Source organism: Macrotis lagotis, chromosome 7 (genome assembly GCF_037893015.1).
Source record: "Macrotis lagotis isolate mMagLag1 chromosome 7, bilby.v1.9.chrom.fasta, whole genome shotgun sequence".
Taxonomy (NCBI): Eukaryota; Metazoa; Chordata; class Mammalia; order Peramelemorphia; family Peramelidae; genus Macrotis; species Macrotis lagotis.
In genome coordinates, this window is record NC_133664.1 from 184951698 (window position 1) to 184973264 (window position 21567).

Sequence of the window (21567 nt, forward strand, 5' to 3'; positions counted from 1 at the left end):
GCTGGCTCTGGAGTTAGGGTTCAAATTCACTACCACCCCCTTCTCTTAACAATCTGCAAGACCTTAGGCAAGTCACCTGACTTCCCAGAGCCTGAGTTTCCTCATTTATAAAATTAGGGGATTAGACTAGGTGCCCTTTGAGACTGGCTCCACTTCATGAGTTATGATCTAGTGGTCAATACATAAAAATCAGTGCTTTCTTTGTATTATGTCTTTTAACTTCTAGGTTTTGTCTGTCTTACTGGCTGAGTAGGTGGCAAAGCTAGCCATTTTGCTGATCCTATTCAAAAAGAAGATCTGGTTTTGGGTAAGTCTCATACTCAGCCTGGAGGTTAGGATGCCCCACTATCCTGAGTATGGAGGAAGGGCTAGACTCACAGAAATCATCAAGCTCCCAAGATCTACCTCTGAATGCCATTATTGCACATATAGCTAATATTAATTTATCTAATCTGCATTAACCCAGTGTTCATTGTACTACAAAAATCTGATTCCTCCCTTAACCATTTTTCACTGAGCCCTAGACATATCAGCCAGACAATAACACAGTGACTGTGTTAAGTCACTATGATATTGGGATGATAGAAGTAGTTCCTACAAAAACAACAAAATACAGTTGTACATAATACTCTACTCTTGCCATAGAATCAATAAAAACAACAAACAATAAATAACAAATTATCTATTATCCAATGATACCCTTACAGTTCTTTCAGTTCCAGTTTCCAAATGGTATATTGGTTGCTCAGTTCCCAAAGCTCTTGAAAATTTAGAAAGTTTGGTTCATCTGCTTCCCTCTCCCTCTTGCCATTTTTCATGAACTGGTAAAGGAATGTGGACAAAATGAGACAATTCACAATTGATGTTCAACTCATGAATTTAGTATGGTCGTTCCATGTTGACATGTTTTGGAGGTAGTGGTCAGGAATTGGATGCTGGGAAGTTATGTGTGAGCAAGAGTAAATAGGTTATTATGCCTGGAGTATAGAGTTCATGGAAGGCACTCCTTTATAAAACTAAAAATATAAAGGGGTCAAGTTTTGAAGAGATGTTTGATCCTCAAAATAAGGGAATTACTGGAGTTCATTGAGTAACGGGTGGAGACCTGATCAGACCTATTGTTAGAGGTACAACTAATGCCAATATCCTCTTAGTTCAGGTTTGATACTTACATGATGTGAGGCATTGATCTAAGAAGATAGTGAACATTTAAAAAGGAGATTTACCCCACCTATTCAGCAAGAATATGCAACAAGGTAAAGGTGGCATTTGCTATATTTTCCCATATATAAGATGCACCCTTTTTCAAAAAATTTGGGGTCTAAAAATTGGGAACATCTTATGTAGTGATTGTAGATTGTTTTTATTTGCATTTTCCACTTTTTTTGCTCTTGTTTTTGTGCTCATTGTTGCAGTTTCTTGCATTTCCTACTTTTTGTGCATGTTGTCTTTGTGCTCATTGTTTTGCATTTGTTACTAGTATATTAGGTGACATGATGTCCAGAAATAGCTCAGAAAAGATTTTCATACAATGCCGAATTCAAGTTAAAAGTGATCCAGTTCACAAAAGAGGATGGAAATCGTGCTGTGGTTTGGTTCTCATCCTCCTGAGAAAACAATCTGAAACAGGCTACAGGAAGAAGAAACCTGACTGAAAATGCCCCTGCAGAAGAAGGCCATGAAAGGCAAGGCAGCCAAATGGCCTGAGTTAGAGAGGGAATTGAAGAGGTGGACTGAAGAATTTCTGTGTCCACAAAGATGGTTTTGCTGATGAAAAAGAAGTGACTGATTTCAAAGGAGGACATAATTAGTGGTTCAGCTTCATGAAATTGAATGGACTAAGCATGCGTCCATGCAACAGACTTGCCTAGGGAGAGCTTGTGGTCAACCAGAGCACAAGCAGAAGAGCAGTAGAGCCTCTGGTGATTCGTCATCAAACACAGATGAGGACAAACTCATGGAACAGAGTTTTGACAGAGATGAGGAGTTAAATGAATTTTATGATTACTAAAACTTGAATTCAATAATGTTAGGTAATACCTTTTTATTTCAAATTTTGGACCCCAAAATTAAAGTGTGTCTTATACATGGGAGCATCTTATACATGGGGAAATACTGTAGCTTTTCTGCTTACAGACTGCTTTTCTTCAACTGATCAGTTATTCATCAGAGAATAGTGACTTGAAGTCTTAAGGTCTCCATCAAATCTGAGAAGTTCAGACTCCTTGTGACTGGATTTTTTTAAGCATTAGTTTATCAGGAAACTGTGTCAAAAATCCATGACCAATCATTTCCCAGGGATAGCTTTCTCCTGAGTCTATCTCATGTTGCCTATCTCATGGGGGGTGACAGGGAGAGTGCAAGGAAGAAAACTACATTTTGTAAGTTACTGTCAATTAGGCCTTAGAAGTGTTTTGTCATCTTTCAGGTTGTCTTCCCAGTTTATGAGTGGATAGATAGAAATATTAGGTAAACATTTTTCATATCACATGCCATCTTTGGGTAGCAAGGTTCTGAGTAACTTCTGGAGGAATGGTGTCAAACTCAAGTACAAAATAATCAACTAAACCTTAAGTAAGGATTTCTTCAAGCATATATGACTTAGAAAACCATATTATTTGTTTTATTGTTTTTATTTATTTTATTAAATACTTTAATTTGGCAACATTTGGAAGTGTGACACTCTATTCTAGAGGATCTTCTATCATCTAAATGTTTATAAGACTTTTACTGGACAGTCCTCCTTTTATGAACAGTACTAAGGGAAAAGATGAAGCAGAAACAAATAAAAAAACCATGGTGGAGAACAATCTAGAAATCCTAGACTTTTTCCTCCTTCACTGTGGAAGGACCAAGTCTTACTGGTCCATGTTGTAGATGATACCAAATCTGTGCTTTTCATGTAATGTCTCCTAATGCAGGATGTGAATCATGATCAGAGCAGCAACAACATCAGAACCATAGTTCAGATGATGGTATCTTGAATGTAGTCACAGATTTTTCTTTTCTCCTGATATAAAGTGGTGATGAGGAATAGGAACAACTCTTGAAACATCAGGGTTAAAACTTTTCTGGGAAGGAGTTCCCAGAACCATCTCAGAGAAGGAACCTTATGAAGAGGCAAGGACCTTAAGACAAAGGCAACTCTGTACTGAGAAAGAACAAGGGCTGGAGAGAGTCAAAACTATATCTAAAAATAGGCCATGTAAAAAAAATTCAGGGGGCAGTGTGGTGCAGTGGGGTAGTTAGGTGGCATGGTGAATAGAGCACTGGCCCTGGAATTAGGAGGACCTGAGCTCAAATTCGACCACAGACACTTAATAATTACCTAGCTGTGTGACTTTGGGCAATCACTTAACCCCAATGCCTTGCAAAAACCACCAAAAAAATTCAGGTAAGATTGGATCTAAGAAACCACTGGATAAGGAAGCCCTTCCAGGATATGATTTGTCATAAGATATGATTTTTAGAAGGCTGCACACCTTAAATGGAAAATCAGATGCTTAAAGAAACACTGTTTATCAGCAGGGATAAAACTCTTGCCCTGATATGGGAGAGTATCATTTTTCCAGCTTAGCAGCCACTTAGTTTAAAATAGTTGTCTTGCACTTAAGTGAATCAAGTGATCCCATGTCCAGCTGAGCATGTTATTACCATCTAAATGTCCAAATTTATATTTCCAACTTTTGTTTTCATTTAACAAGCTTCAACCTGGTTTTTTAGCATACAATATCTCTGATGGGTGCTGGCATGCCCCCAAAGCAATCATATGCAGCGGGAGGCATAAGCAAAATTCCACTATTGGTCCTGACCCCAAAACTTTTGATTATCTAATTCTATTCTCTCCAGCCCCACACCATTTAACTAGACCAATGACCATCACCCAGGATCTAGTACAGATGAAGATCTTCTCTATCCCCTCTAGGTTCTTTCATTCCAGCCATGAATTCTGGAGCTTAGCCAATTAGAATAATATGCCAGGGATTCTACTCCCAAGGGTATCTCCTCTACCCAAATTAGTGGCAGTTGAATTGCAGCCACATATGCCTCTCTTGTCAGTTAATCAAACAAAATGGTTTAGGAGCCAGTCCTTATAGGTTGGAACCCATTGGATCAGCAGAGGATCCAAGGTTCCAGAATCTGTATTGAAGACCCCAGTCTCTGGCATAGGAGCCACCTGTTTAGGGAAAGCAAAGGAATATAGTTAATGTGATTTCTAATGTACCCTTTTCATTTAGCATAGAAGCCATCAATGCTCAACTCATCTTAAAGAACCATCTTATATCATCTAACCAAAATATTAACTCTTGTCAAAGAATCCAGACTCTGTCATTATCATTATCAGTAACAACTAGAACCTAGTAAGAGGCAAGCAATTGCTTTTCAAAATCATTTTGGCATGAGGCTCTTCTGGGAACTTGGAGTGCCAGACAACTAATAATGGTTTATTCTGGCTACCCCTAAGTGTTTTCCAAAGGCTCCACTAAGCCAGGACATTATTGATTGAGTCCTCCAGAAACATACGTCTTGCAGAATCATAAAGGCCCTATGGGAGAAACTACTGAAAAACCTTCTTGACATCTAGAGATGTAACCTATTCTGAATCCCATTTAAAAGCTGTAAAGCTGTAGGTGACTTGGCAAATTGAAGCATTTGCCATTATTAAGGCTAAAGGTCAATATAACTTGAAAGATGAATAAACTGAAACAGACAAGGGGAAAAGTAAAGTAAAAAAAATAATGAAGCTAAATTGGTTATCTTACATGGTAGCTGTATATCCACCAACAACCCCAAATATGTTTCCATGTTCTCCTTTTTGGTCTTGCCTTTTGATATCCCTTATACACCCTATCTTTGATTTCCTGCACAAAGGACCAATAGCTGGTCTATTTCTCTTAGGGAAAAGCTTAGAGAAAATTCACATCCACCATTTCAGGAGATGGAAGAAAATTAGATTCCTAATTTTGAAAATTTCATACTAGTTCAATCTACTCAATAGCTATCATTACCTAGGCCTCAAAGAAGTGATGACCATAGTGATTCGGTAGATTCCAAGGAAAAGGAGTTCCCATCCCTTCCAAGAAGTTGATGCTTTTCTGGTCAAAAGATACTAGTGTAGTTGTGTAGCATTAGAGGCTATGGGACATAGGTTATGTCAATATTGTAATCAAAGTTCAGTTTCTTGATCAAATCAATTATGCTCACTCCAAGAATAGGGAAGGAATGAATCTAGACCCCTCCCACCACTCTCAAATACATGATCTGTAGAATACCATGGGTGAAGGGAGACTAGTCTTCCATCCTTTCCTAACAGAATCCATTAGAGATTGGTTTCAACCACCACAGAGCTGGGTAGTTCTTCTAAAACACTCAGGCTTCCTACAATGAGGACTCCTCTCAAATTGCAGGTACTATCAGAGGGTGGAGCATCAAGTTCTGGTAAAGTAATAAAATAATCAAGATCATTGTGTCCATGTGTAGAAAATACCAGTTACCTAGGACAAGATACTTCCCATTGCTACCTCTGCCCCACCTCACTGCACTCCCCTCAAACAAGTATTTCTACCTTTGACAAAGGACCTTAGATGCTGAATATGGTCATCATGGAGAGAGAAACTGCTTCTGCACCAGGGTATAATTGTCACCCTCAGGGTGAATCAGCACCATTTCCCTCTGGGGAAGGGTAGCAGAACCTAAATATCTCCAAGATGGGGTTCACTGTGGACAGTCTTCCACCCAGCACAGGAATCAGAATTTCATGGTGTGGATGAGATATCCATTCCACTGAGTTCCAATCTTGTACACATGACTTTGCATTATACCTAGAGGCCAGTTGTCTTAACAGTAGATGATACATGCTTATCTTTGTATGTTGCCTTTCTTCCGCTTTCCTGAAGACAACATGGAGTGGATTTGGGGTCCCAGGAGAGCTGAGACATGGCCAATAGCTTCAGGTAACAAACCAATCCCCCAGCAGGAGGGTTTGGCTCCATTTGAGGAAATGCCTCCATAGGCAGAAGGAGTAGGGCCAGCAGGTGTCCAGGAGAAATAGTGGGAGCCCTTCAGAACTCCCTCCTCAAACTCAAGGAGGTGTTCAAGGCAGTAGAAAGGAAGAAGACAAAAGGGTCCAGGACAAAACTCTGTGGAACACTTATGGTTAGATTCGTGAGCTGGATGATTATACACTAAAGGACTGAGAGAGATTAGTAAGATAGGTAGGATGAAGTCTTCATGAACCTCAACACTTCAGTGGGGAGGAAGCCAACATAAAACTAGTTCATGTTCTAGCTGCAGGTCTCCCAGTTGGGCCACTGGGCACATGTTGAGGTACCTGGCTAGTCAGTACAGGGACAAGTTTATCAGCTAAAAGTCTTGCTGTATGATTTGTCTGGCCAGAGAGGCCCCATCAATTCACAGAGCATGAAGTGGCCCATGCCAGTAGGGCCATACTGTATTCCTCAAAACTTGTTTAACAGGCCTAGAGTGAATATTCTTAGGATTGATTTCTCACCCCTTGTCCTTCATATGGAATACTGTCTGATTTAGGGGTTCTGCTCCTATGGCCTCCTCTAACCCAGTCAATATTATGCCATTAATCTAGTGGTATTCAATTGTGTCCTCAGGGAGTCCCTTTTAACTCTCTGCATAAATCAGTCAACAAATATTTAAGTACTTTGTACTAGGCACTGTATAAAAAGAGGCAAAGACAGTCCCTTCCCTCAAGAGGTTGACAATATAAGGAGGGGGAGAAAGAAAGCAAATAAATTTTTACATATAAACAGGTTATAAAGAAAGCCAAAGTTCTGGAATTAAGAGGCATTGAGGAAGACTTTCTATAGAAGATGGGATTGTAGTTGGAACTTGAGACCAGGGAAGCGAGTGAGTAGGAGATGAGGAAAAAAGCCATTCCAGACATGAGGGATAACCAGAAAAAATACCAGACCTGAGAGATGGAGTATCTTGCTCATGAAATAGAAAGGAGGTCAGTGTGATTGGATGGGAAATTCAGGAAAATAAGGCCTAAGAAGACTGACAAGGAGGGAACTAGATTATGAAATGTTTTGAATGCCAAACAAAGGATATTGTATTTGATCCTGGAGTCAATAGGTAGTGACTGAAGTTTATTGAGCAGGGTAGGTGACATTGTCTAAATCCTTTACTTTAGAAAAATCACTTTGGTGGCTGAATAGAAAATACATTGGAGTGATAAGTAACTTAAAACTTAGAGATCCACCAACAGGCTATTGCAATAGTTATAAGGCAATAATGACCTGGATCAGAGTGATGGCAATGTGAGAGAAGAGAAAGGAACATAAATAAAAGATGATGAAACAATGACATCAACAAGCTCTGGTGAAAGAGTAAATATGATGGGTGAGAGTTAGTAAAGATGTGAGAATGACCCTCAGGTTGTAAGACTAGAGGATGGCATTGCCCTCTATAATAATAGGGAAAGTAGGAGGAAGAGAGGATTTAGAGGGAAGATTAATGAATTCCATTTTGCACATGTCAACCTTAAGACATTTAAGTTCAAGATATTTGAAAGACAATTGGAGATGTGAGAATAGAGGTCAGTAGAGAAATTGGGACAGGATGGATAGAATTGAAAATCATCAGCTCAGAAATGTAATTAAATCCATGGGAGCTAATGAGGTCACCAGGTAAAGTAGTAAAGAGGAAAAAGACCAGAGGGTCCAGGACAAAACCCTGTGGGATAGCTATGGTTAAAATCCTGAGAAGAATTGGTCAGATAGGTAGGAGGAGAAACAAGGAAGAATAATATCCTGAAAGCCTGGAGAGAAGAGAATATCAGAAAGAGTGCAGTCAACAGTATTGAAGGAAGCATGCAGAGAAGTCAAGGAAGAGGAGTTAGAAAAGGCCAGTGGATTTTGCAGCTAAGTCATCACAGGTAACTTTGGAGAGAGCAGTTTCAGTGGAATAAGTCAGAAGTCAGATTGTAAAGGGTAAAGAAAAGACCAAGACATTCTACTATAAGGTAGAAGTATAAAGGAGGGTTCAAATAGCCCTGGGGAAGGATAGCAGAGGGGAGAAAAAAACAACAAAATAAAAACTACTGGCAATGTTACTAGTCCCTTATCACCCACCTTAGTCCTCAGCAATGATGAGATAAAGAACAACTGTAAGACAGGCTTATGACTTAGCTCAGGTCCCAGGCATCATTGCCCTTCCTCCCAGGTAACACAGGGTTGTTGTAAAGGGAGCTGATCTAATGAGGTATTCCAGCTTCCTTCTCCTTTACCAGAGAAGGAATCTCTTTCACCCTTCCTGAGGACTAGATTTTGTATAATGTTAATAATATGTTGAGGTAACTCAGATAGTTTCTATTAAGTCTACCCCCAGTAGTAGCAAGCCTGAAAGTTTCTGCTCAGATACTAATGTGTCTTTTGTAGTCTCTCCTGAATATTCACATGGGACAGAAGCTTTAGCAGATATCTGAGACTTTATTGAGGCTAAAGCGCCCCTAATGTCCTGTATTAAATGTCCCTATTCAGTTTTACTAGCACTTAACACCCTGTGGACCAACCATCAATTACTTTCTTATCATCCCTGGTTTTAGAAACCACACCTAAAATTCCCTCCTGGGGATCATATCACCTCCCCCTGACCACCTAGCAGGGCACAGCAATTCTGTGGCTTCTCCTCCTATTCTCAAAGTGTCTATTTACACTGACAGTACAATTTGCCCAAGCCACAGCAGTCCTAACCACCTGCTCCAATTTCACCAATTGAGCAGCTTGCACTTGTTTGGGTGTGTGGTTTGGATAGACCCATAGCTAAAATATGAAGCTATTTAGGTGGGACTCCTCCCAGAAGGCAGGAATCTAATTGCCCTGGAGACAGGCTGGGCATAGATCTTGGCAGGCTATTACCCACTTCCCCCAACAGTGCATATGAATCCTGTCCATCAAATTCCTTTCCTTTAGGAACTTCACTCCTTCCCTGGCAAAGCCCCCTCTGAAAACTGACTGCAAGGGGAATTCATCTTTATAAAGCTAGGTACAAATCATTCCCCATTTAGCAACTTCAAAAGGAATGGAAGAGCATACTTCTTTAGGAGTTTTTAATGAATTTAGTTGGCTTTGTAAAAGTAGACTCTAGTCTAAAGAGTTTCCCTAGGCTATGGAAATAAATCAAAGAGCAGAAAACCTGGAGTAGACCATGCCCTCAGAAGCGATTGATCCAGGGACTTCTCTGGTTTTGGTTTGAAGTCCTCACAAACCACCTTGGAGGCTTTGGTGGTCTTGGAGGTCCAACCTACAGACCGACTCCTCTGGGAGCTATGCTGTAATTAGCGTGAAGCCTTTTTAGCCTTTGTAAGAATTCCCTATCTCTATTCCAGGTCTGCTCTCTTCTATCTCAACTGGACGTGGGACTTTTGGGTTAGAGATTATAAGGCTGAGACTAGATGGGCTGTCCTTCAGCTTTTGTTGCTTGGTCCCTGAAACCTGAGAGATCAGTCTCTGGCTGCTGAGGTTGCAGTCCCAATTTATTTTCAGTCTATGATGCTGGCAGACCAATATACACAGAACAACATTCAGGGAAAGCTGGCCTTGGTGTTTTCTTTCCTTTCCTAGACAGTCTCCTCTGGTACCCATAAAGCTAATGCACTGGCCTTAGTGGAACCCTGTTCAATGCCTCTACAAGGAGGGATACCCACATAACATTAGGAGGGTTCTGGAGGTGGGGAACCAGACTGTGTTCCCCCCCAACTCACCCACCCACAATTTGAATGCTGGTCCTCTTTGTTCAGGTTTGATGCTGGAATACAAGGAGGTACTCAGTAGCCACAAAAAGGCAACTAGGTGGCACAGTGGATAGATCACTGGCCCTGGAGTCAAGGGGACCTGAGTTCAAACCTGATCTCAGACACTTAATAATTGCCTAACTGTGTGACCTTGGGTAAATCACTCTAAAGCTTATTGTCTTAAAATAAATTTAAAAAAATATAAAAAAAAACATGCCACAAGGTAGCAACTTCATATGATGCCTCCTCTCCTGCTTTTGAAGTCAACAAATATTAGCCCATAATGACTTATGTGGTCTTAGACACCCAACAAATCTGAGAGACCCAGACTCCATATATATGGGACTTTTTAAGCCCCCCCCCACAGGAAACTGTGTCTGGGGAGTAGAAACCAATCAGACCCCAGTAACCCTTTGTCTTCTTTTAAAATCTAAAATTTAGGTTAAGACTCTCCCAAGCTGAGGGAGTGAGGAAAGAAGATCAACATTCTCACACTTTTGGAAAATCATTTTGGCAGTTATGTGTAGATTAGATGGGACTGGGTAAAACTGAAACTGCATGAACATAGGAGGTTACTAGAGTAATCCAGATGAGAAATGATGAGAGCGAGTCTGGCCATGGCTGTGTGAATTGAGTGAAGAGGATAGGGGAGAAAGATATTGAAGTGTATTGTAGGGGCCTTATAAATTGTTGGCCTGGTGCTCTATCCATCTATCTAACATATAGCTGTGCAAAGTCTGGATGATTACTTTTTGGGTAATATTGTAGAGGCAGCCAAGTGGTACAGTGGTTGGAGTGCTGCCCTTGGATTCAGGAAGAACGGAGTTTGAATCCTTTCTCAGGTAATGACTAGCTGTATGATCCTAGGCAAATCACTTAACTTCTCCCAACCTGTTTGCTCATCTGTCAAATGAGTATAGATAATAATAATAATAGCATCTACCTAATAGGATTTTATGAAATAGTAACAAAATAATTGAAATGGCATAATACAGGTTTAAGTGTTTTGCAAAACTCAAAGCATTTTATATAAATGATCATCACTTTTATTATATCATATAGATATATCATATCAATATTTTAACTAATAGTAATATTATTTTTAAAAGAGATTCTTATAATGGTTTGGGCTGGGTGACTCCTGAAATCTCTTATAACTCTTGAGATTCTGTGATTCTAATTTATTAATATAGCATGATCTTGTATGTGCACACCTACAAAATATGCTTATGATTGAACTCTAAACCCTGAGGGTGCCTCCCTGGGTGGAACACATTTCAATGCTTTATTGTCAGACCTTGTGTAAACTCAGCACTGCCCCTATTTATCAGAAGTTTAGTAGCTACCGGCACAAACCAATTCAAAAGGCACATTGAGGCTTTTCCAGAAAACATCACATTCACTGACCTGATTTAGTACTAGTGTCCTCCTCTATCTGGCCAGACGACCATCCAGAGTCTTTCCTTTGGGAATGTGTTATCCCCTCAACTAGGCGGAAGCACTGACTGCTTATGATAATAGCAAAATAGACATAAAACCAGTGGTGTGGCAGAGCTGACTTGGCCTGACTCACAGGAACTGGCACTTCAGAAAGTAGCAAGTGCTACAAATCAGGACGTGATTTATTTCCTTGATTGTCTATACTTAATAAAGTGATGGTGAAATTGTAAATAATACATTTTTAACTAAAAGTAAGTTGTGCATATATAAAATATAGCAATGGAAAGAATGGGAAGACTTTGGGGGATTAGGGTTAAAGTTTTTATCCTTGGGTTCACTGTTTGCTTCTACCTCTAGCATTACAATTATTCCTTCCACTTCCCCATCGAGGTTTTAATATACCATGGTGCAGTATTAAAATTTAAATGGAATTGTTTTGTATTGTGGAAGTCTCAGATGACACACCCAAAGCTCAGAAGAAAGCAAAGAGCCTATAGCCAAATACTTAACCAAAATTTTACAATAAGGTACTGTAAATACCCCATAAAAGAAAAAAGAAAAAATTCAGACTTCTCTGATACAAAGGGAGGATCAAAAATTTTATGCAGATTTTCTAGTTCACAGTGGGACCACATACTTAACTCTGCTATGTGGAAGGCATAACTGTATATAATTAGAATTTAAGTATTGATGGGTAGATCAGATTAACTAATTGCCAACTTGGAAGGAATAGAAAGCCTGTCTCTAACAGTATTCAATAAAGTATAAGGTATAGTTGGAGATAATAATCATAGCTATGGTGCCTGTTAATTGCTGTTGATTAATAATAATAATAAATATTAACAATATTTCATACTAATATAATACTTAAATATTTATAAATAAGCTATCTATCCTATGAGATAGATGGTACAAATTTTATTATCCCCATTTAATAGATGAGGAAACTTGTCCATGCAACATGACTAGGAAGCATAGAAATAAAATTAAGATACAGGGATCCTGGCCTTCCTTTATGTAATAAGTGTTTAGCTGGTAAAACCTAAGACTGGCTGTCATGCTAGACAGGTGGTAAGCAGAAGGGCATCAGATAAGGATAGCTGGGGAAGGGGAAACTATACCTGCTCCAGAATTTAACATCCATGTTTCCTTACTTCTATATTATATGATACAATATCTTCAAATACAAGGATATACTGTATTATATTTCATTTTCAATGCAAAGTTGTTTTCTGAATGTTGGCACTAGAAAATACATTGAGAAACAATAAGAGCAGAATACCTAGTTTTTGGTTCTTTGTTGCCTTCTGAGAAGCCACCCATACTATTCCATAAACAGGTTATCCTTGAATACTTTCCAGATTCTTCTTGTGCAAAAATTTTCATGGAATAAATCAGCAAACATATATTAAGCATCTTCTTTGTGACCTATAGCCACACTGCTAGGAGTTGGACAAATAAATGAAGGGAAAACCAAGAATACCTACCCTTCAGAGACAAAGATTCAGTTTTAGGTCTCCTTCCACTAATCATTGGAAATTTATTTCTGGTCCTCTGATTGAGAAGTACTAATAAGATCCCTTGCAGACACTAGAAGTTTAGATTTCTTCTTGAATCCTACCTCACAAATTTTTTCCCCTTAATTCATTCTCTCCTCTCTCAGTCCTGACGTCTCATCTGCCCTCCATTTTCTGACATGTCATTTTCATTGAGCTATTGAGATAGGATGTGTCTGACCTATTAAAAGCAGGGGCAGCTGTGGCAAGCTATTTGATATACTGTATTTAAAAATAAAGCAGATGGACCATGTACATGTCGAGTAAATAAATTACTTTCTGTTAAGCAACAAGTGATTTATATGGCCAGAGTAGACATGGTCCAAGTACCATGCAATGTATATTTTGGTTGTGGTACTAAGCCAATTTAAAAAATTTTTTTTTTAGTTTTTTTTGGGAATTTTTAAAATTCTTAGTCCTATTTTTTTTTTAGATTTTTCAAGGCAGTGGGGTTAAGTGGCTTGCCCAAGGCCACACGGCTAGGTAATTATTAAGTGTCTGAGGTTGGATTAGAACCCAGGTACTCCTGACTCCAAGGCCGGTGCTCTATTCACTGCGCCACCTAGCCGCCCCCTGGTCCTAACTATTTTGAACCAAAATTGAAACTAGAAAGTTTGGAGAATTAAACTCCTAGAGCAGAAGGTACCTACAGGAAGGAATTTTTCTTTCTCCAAAAACAGCAAACTTGACCTCTAGCTCATGTTCTAGGATGAAGGATCCATTTTTCATTCACTTGATATTAGCAGCCACAACATATTCATTATGGCTCAATCCTATATGGTGGTTGTATGACTTGTATGTTAGTTCAGAGAAGAATGGGAAATAGTTTTTGCTTTTTTTTTTTTTTTTTTTTGCTTCCCACAGGCACTCTTTGATAACAGATGGGTCACTTAATTTCTCAGATAAAAATGGGGATAAAATTACTTCTTTTCCTTCAGAGCTCCTGGAACTCTACTTAACAGGGATATTGTGGAGCTTGAGTTATCAACTGTTTTCATTTATTCCTGTGTTGTATACTTTAAAACTCAAATTTAATAAGTCATTTGTATTTACTTTTTTTTGTAAACTCCTTCCCTCTCTATCATCTAGCATGCTTTCAAGGATTAGTACTTTAATGCCATCAGTTGGTTTATGCTCAGGGAAGTTTTTTCATGGAAATCTAGACTTGTAACTTTATCCTTGTTATCAAAAATGTAATGAGAAATTCTGACACCTCAGGTAAATTTAGTTGAGTTGAGGGGAAAGAATAATTTGAAAGGGGGACAGCTGGATGGCACAGTGGATAGAGCACCCGCCCTGGAGTCAGGAGTACTGAGTTCAAATCCAGCCTCAGATACTTAATAATGACCTAGCCGTATGGCCTTGGGCAAGCCACTTAACCCCATTGCCTTGCCAAAAACACTAAAAAAAAAGAATAATTTGAAAGGAGGAAGGAATCTAAAGTATGATCCTGCTTGTGGTTGAGGTAGACTGGGGGTAAAAGTTGTGGGAATTGAGAAGATTGAGAAACTAGGAGGCCAAGATATTCAACAAGATGGGAGCTAGAGTAGAAAGCAGACTGTGAATTAGATGTTGAATTTATTAGGGAAGAGGGTAAATGACTTCAAAGTCCATAGATGTAGTGAAGTTTAAGGGAGGGAAAATGGTTGCTAAATGATGGTTGTTTGTCCTTCATTCTTCAAGAGGATCAGTGACATCAGGAGGATGATGATGTCTTGTCCTGCAAATGAATTGGATTTAAGTGAGGCGGAACTGGACAAAGTTATCAGCCTCACTCTCTCCTCCAGAGTCATTGAAGTTCGGTGGAAAGATGATTGGCCTTGGCATTGGATGCTTTTTTAACCTAAGGTCTTTACCAGGTCTCAGTTTGTCTGAGGCAATCAATGTCCTTTCAGTAATTAAAGACTAGGTTGGAATTAAAATGCTCTACTTTTCCTTCATGAAAGAATCAATTTGGGATGGGAAGGATCTCAGAATAACTGGCCAGAACAAAAACAATTGCTATTTACACTCATTCTGAACCATCAGACCAAACAATAAGCAAGTGAGACTTGAACTATTACCTAATATTGTTCAATCAGTAAAAGCCAAAATGATTTGGGTTTAAAGTTATAATCAAGTAGTTCTTTTTGGATCCTAATGGGCTTTAATAAAACCCAGGTTTTCAGAACTATGTTTCAAGAAATTAAAATAAAAATTACAAGAGACAAAAGAATTGTCTCAGTTTTTCTGGTGGAAAAAATAAAATAAGTAAATAGAAAAGAAAAAAAGTCTAGGTCCCAACACCAAGGTGCCTTATAAAGTAAAAATAATCAAAATTTATATTTCTTTAGACAGAGTACCCATATGTAAGGTTATGACCCCCACAGTCATACTCTTGCAGAGGGAGAGGAGGAGAAAGAAGAGGAGAAGGAAACAATAGAATTGCCCAACTCAAAATAGTCAGTTGGGTCCCCAGGGGTGCAAGTTTTACTATTCAAAGATTCTGACCTAGCCTTTAATTGCTGAAAGGATGATTCAACTCAAACAAACTCAGACTGGGAAAAACCTTAGCTTAAAAAGGCTAAGATTTCTGACTGCATCTGGGACCATTGCCAGTCATCTTGATCTGCATCTTGTCACTGGGCTCTGATGACTCTGAAGGAAAGGCTGATGATTTTGCCCAGCTCTATCTCACTTAAATCCAATTCATATGCAAGTCAAGACAACGCCCTCCTAATGCCATTGTTCTTTTTCAGGAACAAGGGATTAATAAGGACAACTATCAATGAAGGTCACAGAGAGCCTGGATGTGACCAGGGAAGCAAAGAGTGTGCTAGTCTCCCTTCCTGGCTTTGTGTGGCAGCCAACCTTGGAGAGGGTTGAAGACACCAAGAAAAGTTGTCTTTAAGGAAAAAGCTGGATTTCATGGAGTACCAGAAGATGGAAGACATAGGATCTAGTAATGTAGATGTAGAGTTGAAATGGACCTGCTTTTGGATGTTACCCAGGGAACAAAAGTGCCCTCACACCGTCAATTCCACCCTTGTGCTTTGCTGCATTTACCTTTCTATTTAAACCTTAACATCTAAATAGGATTGAGGTCCAGGACTCACATACATAGCTCCTTCCTTAACTCTCTTCCTACCTGAGGGTAGTAATGAGAGCTGATAGAAATGACAAGTCTGACAGATATTCCAGGCAGGAGTACCTGATTTCTTTCTTTTCCATTTCTTTTTATGCATAGTAAATTAAGTGGTCACAGAATGTTACTTATCTGAGCTTTATGAATGTGAAGGTTGGGGTTTAGCTAGTAACAGATTTTCTGACTTTTAGTCATTTTTGGAGTCATGCGGTTGAGGGAGACTAGAGGGAAGTTCATGGGAGTTAAAGTAGGAGAAGTTAGGAGGCCAAAGTATTCAATGGGATGAGGACTGGGGTAGAAGAGAAGACATGTACCAAATCATATCATTTTTAAATCTGGCCAACAGAGGTATTTTCTTTGTTAATTTTTTAAAATCAAAGCATTTTTTTAATCCAGCAAAGGAGATGGAGAGATCATGTATTCTTGTCTCAGACAGACTTTGATGAGGCAACTGCACTGGTGGCTGAATATTGCACTACCTGGTACAAATATTATATTTTCTAGTTATTTAGCAAAATGATACCCTGCTTTCTGGTAAACTTAAAAACTGCGGCAAAAGAACTTCTATAAGCACACCCAATGGAAAACTAATCTAAGGCATACACAACTTATACTGGTGTCACAGGACAGTTTAAACTTTTCTTTTAATTATTGGATAGTCTAATTCAGGATGTGAGCTCACTATGGGCTTACAAGATTAAGGGATCTTGACCTAGGATTACTATGTTGTTTACTTGGGAAAAAAAATGCATTATATCATTATTATCTCTAAAATCCTTTTTCTTCCCTTGATGTCTTTGGGATTATTATTAAGCTAAGTCTCTGGACTCCAAGTTTATTATTCTTACCACCATATTACTTTCTTTAAATAAGACATCATCCCAATTCTCAAGGAACATACAGGTCTCCATCTTCTCTCTATATGCTATCAGTAAGCTCACCAGCTCCCAAGGACCCCATTATTAACTCTATGCAAATAATTCCCAAATCTATATCTCAAAAACATTTTATTATTATTATTGTTATTATTATGATCATTATGATTATTAGTGTCAACAGCAACTCAATTATATATATGTATATACATATACATATACATATATATATATATATATATATGTATGTAGTATTTTATTTTAAAAATTACAAGAAACTTTCCCTCCCAATTGCCCTGTTGGAAAGCATTGTGGCATGGTAGGAAAAAAACATTGTTTCTAGTCAGGAGAGAGGTGGTGTTCAAAATACTACCTCACATTTTCTAAGTGATTGTGGACAAATCACTTCATTTCAAAGGGCTTCAATTTCATCTGTAAAATGAAGGGGTGAGAATAGATGATCTCTTCAATTCTAGAGCCATGATTTTAAGTAAGTATGGTTAAGTATTATTTTTTCCATGTTATTAACATATGAGTGAATGAATAACTGAAATTATTAAATGCTTTTTATTGCTAGCATTTTTATGTAAAGACAAAAAGAAGAGGAAGACAATCCCTGCCTGCTCTTTAGATACTCACATTCTAATGGGACCAGGTAACACATATGAAAGGTGTCAGCTTTAAGGCAGATGGGAAGGTCCCAAGGCATTTAGGTTGCAGTGGTAAAAGAGGCAGAAACACCTTTCCTTTATCACTGCCACAGATAAAAATCATAAAAGTTTTTGATACTGAACCATTTGATCATGCCAAGAACTTGGGTGACAAGAGCTTTTTTTAGTAGGTATGTCTGTAACACCTGCAGTAGAAAGTGCCAGGCATCATCTCCACAGGGGTTGCTTTCAGGGATGATGGCTTTCAGAGATTAGACTAAAAATTGTTCTTCCAAAGACTTTGGCTCTCTGGGTCCTGGCTGTCTGCATTAGAGTCTGAAGGCAGATAGTGGTCAAGGTGGAAGTGGTGGTTCAGTTTTCATGGCACATTTGCCTCCTGTCATTTCCACAGGGAAAGAATCTGCAATGCCAGGGAGGATCACTTCCCATGTGAGGAGCAGTTGGCTGACAGTTGGTGGAAATAACTGGTCTCCTTTCCATAGAAGCTGCTTCCCTAAATGATGGCAAATATACAATTGGATTATTATGCAATCATAGTTTATGCAAATACCTATTCCAAAACATCATTCTGGTGTGGTTACTAGGGTTCAAAAAGAATAAGAAATGGTATTATTCCCAAGAAAACCATTCCACCCCATCTCTGTGTCTGTATTTATCTCTGTTCTGACTCCCTCTTCTCTCTCTCTCTCTCTCTCTCTCTCTCTCTCTCTCTCAAACACACACACACACACACACACACACACACACACACACACACACACACACACACTCTCCACTCCCCCCCCATCAGTCCCCAAGATCTTTAAGGTACTATAGAATTGATTAAATTTCAACTCATAGATATAGCATAGTCTTTCTTACTATATGTATATATTTAGGTTGGCTTCAAAAGGAACAATCTAAATATAATTCTTAGTATGATTTTGAATCATCAGATGAATTCTGTAATTGGCATGATCTGTCCTACTGATGAGACAAAAGGAGCTCGGATCCTGTCATTTTTGTACTTCACTGAACTCCTTTCTTTTTATCCAGTTCTTCAGTTGAACCAACAAGTTATAGAAAAGTCAGGTGGTTTCCTTAGAGTCTTATAGCTAGTATCATCATCATCATCATCATCAAAATCACTCAGTCTCCTGAACTTGGTCTAGATGCCATGTCCCAGCTCTCAGGGAGCACCTTTTTTTACAATTCCATTATGTTGGAATCTTGTATATGAAATATATGAATATTAAATTCTAGAGACAGTTGGCTTATAGGGATTCCCCATGGGTTACTGGTGAGAGTAGACATCAAGAGAGGCAGAGTCCTGACCTTTTTTCATTTATGTAACTTTCAGCTAATAATTCACAAAGCATTTCAAAAGTATAATTTTAAAAAATTATAGTACTGTGAAGGGAAAATTTGGTTCTTTCCAGAGACTCAGAAACTAGTTACTTAGACTGCAGGCAGATTGGACTAGTTCATAAAGTTTACTGAATCTAATTCTTTATGGTGTATTGTTATTCAATTAAATGATGAAGAGGTGGAAATTTGTTTATATGGAATCACTTGATTGATGATATGATAAGGGAGTTAGGAGGACAGTCTAATATAGAATTGGTTAACCAAAAGAGTCAAGGTGAGGAGAAGAGTAGAGAATGACTATGAGGTGTCAGAACCAGGTGGTAAACTACCTTGGGACAAATAAAATGCCAGATCTAGCCTCTAGTACCTTAATTTGGGATACTAGCACATGAAGGTATAAGGCATTAGGGTACCTATCATTGCACAACCCTTCTAATATTGACTATTGCTATTTCTTGCCATCTTTTCCAATTTTCAAGGTGTGAAGTGAAACCTCAGGGTTGTTTTAATCTTCTCTCTTTTTAGTAATTTTTGAAGTATCCTTTCGTATGGTTGTAAATATGTGCAATTTTTTTCCTTTGGGGTTTGTCTGTTCATATATTTTGACCATTAATCTATTGAGAAATGGATATTAAACTTATATTTATTCATTATTTGTATATTTTAGATGCCAAAACTTTATCAGAAAAATTTTATGCAAATATTTTTATTTGACCACTTCCTTTTTTATTTTTTATAATTTTTCCTCTTTTTATCTCATAATTTTCTCCTATAATTTCCTCTATCTCTTGTTTATTTAGGAATATATCTCTTACCCATAGATGTGAGAGATATATAATATGGCTCTCTTCTAGTTTTTTTTAAAAATAATATGACCTTTACTGTTAAGTCTGCATGTTAATTTAGAATGTATTATGGAATACAGTATTATGGGTTGATTTAAGCCTAATTTCTGCTCTACTACTTTCCATTTTCCTGAGCAATATTTTATCAAATAAATTAGTTTTTCTAAGTAATTGATGTTTTCTACATGATCAAAGTGTTGAGTTCCATTGTTTCTCATCTCCCTTGTCTATCTCTCTAATTTTTAACTAATCCAGATCATTTTTGATGACTGTTGTATTATAAAATAGATTGCTGTCTAGAAGTGCTATTCTCCCTTTAGCTTTATTTTTCTTTTCATTATTTCCCTTGATATTCTAGATATTTTGCTTTTCAAATTAAATTTTATTATCATTTTATTAAATTCTTTTAACATCCCTTTGGTAATTTGATTTAAGTAACATTAAATGTAAATCAATTTGGGTAATTTCATAATTTTTGTTTTATTGGCATGACCTAGTCATGACCACCGACTTGTTCTTTATTTAAAGAACACTTTGTAATTGAATCAATACAAGTGTTTTGTAAGCCTTGGTAGATTGACCTCTGGATATTTTATGCATTACTTAGTTATTTAGAATAGGCTTTCCCTTTTTATTATTATTTCATAGACTTTTTTATTATTCTCTAGAAATGCTGGTGATCTTTGAGGGCTTATTTGCAAATTTTCCTGAAGCTATTTTCAATGGATATTTTTGCCGATTCTCTATCATCACATCATCAGAAAAATAGAATCAGTTTTATCTCCTGCTTATCTGGGGGGGGGTGGATTTAATTGCTTTCTATCATATTATTACTGTTTCAATCATTTCCAGATCTATACTAAATAGCAATGGGGAGAGTTGACATCCTTTCTTCATTTGTATTTATTGTAAAAGGTTTTAGTGTATAGTCATTGAATATTATACTTGCTTAAAGGTCCCTCTAAGTCTATCCTTGAATGAAAACATAGTTGAGTTGTGTACTTTTTCAAAGACTTTTTCTACATTTATTGAGATAATCATATGATTTGGGATGCTTTTAGTTTTTTATTAGGATTAATTATGTTGATTGTTTTTCTAATGTTGAGCCCTCCTTGCATCTTTAATAAAAACCTCACTTGGTTACAATGAATGATTTCTTGAATGAATTACTGTTTGACAGGATTTTGTTTAAGAAATTTTTAAACAATATTCATTACTGATATTGACCTATACTTTTATTTCTGTGTTTTATTTTTCCCTAGATTAGGTATGAGGAGTTTATCTCATAAAAGGACTTTGGTAGGATGCTTTCACAATTTTTGAGAATAATTTGTACTAATTGTAATTCTGGTATTAATTGTTATTTAATATTATTCATAAAATTCTTGATAGAATTCTCCTGTGAAACTATCAGGATTAGGAACTTCTCCTTTAGCGGTTCCTTTATAGCTACATCTGTTTCCTTTTCTGTGATTGGATTATTGGAAATTCTCTTAACTATTCTTCTGTTAATTTGGATATTTTATATTTTAAGGGTATTATTTGATTTCTCTTATGTTTTTCATTCTTTTATCATAAAACCATGCATAAATGTCCTGATTATTCTTTTTATTTCTTCTAGTTTTTCTGTGATTTCACCTTGCTCATTGTTTTCTGTTTATTTAATCTTCTACTCCCTTATTTTTAATCAATTTAGTTAGAGGTTTATCAGTTTTGTTAGTCTTTTCAAAGAGCAAATTAGCCAATATGCCACAGATTTTATATGTTATAACCAGGATGGATTTATTCCAGGAATATTAAATTTAGTCAATATTAGGAAAACTATTAACATAGTAATGCATATTATGAAAATAACAAAAGTGAAATAATAATATCAATAAATACATTAAAAAACTTTTTGACAATATGCAATACATATATATGTTTAAATAAACTACTTAGAA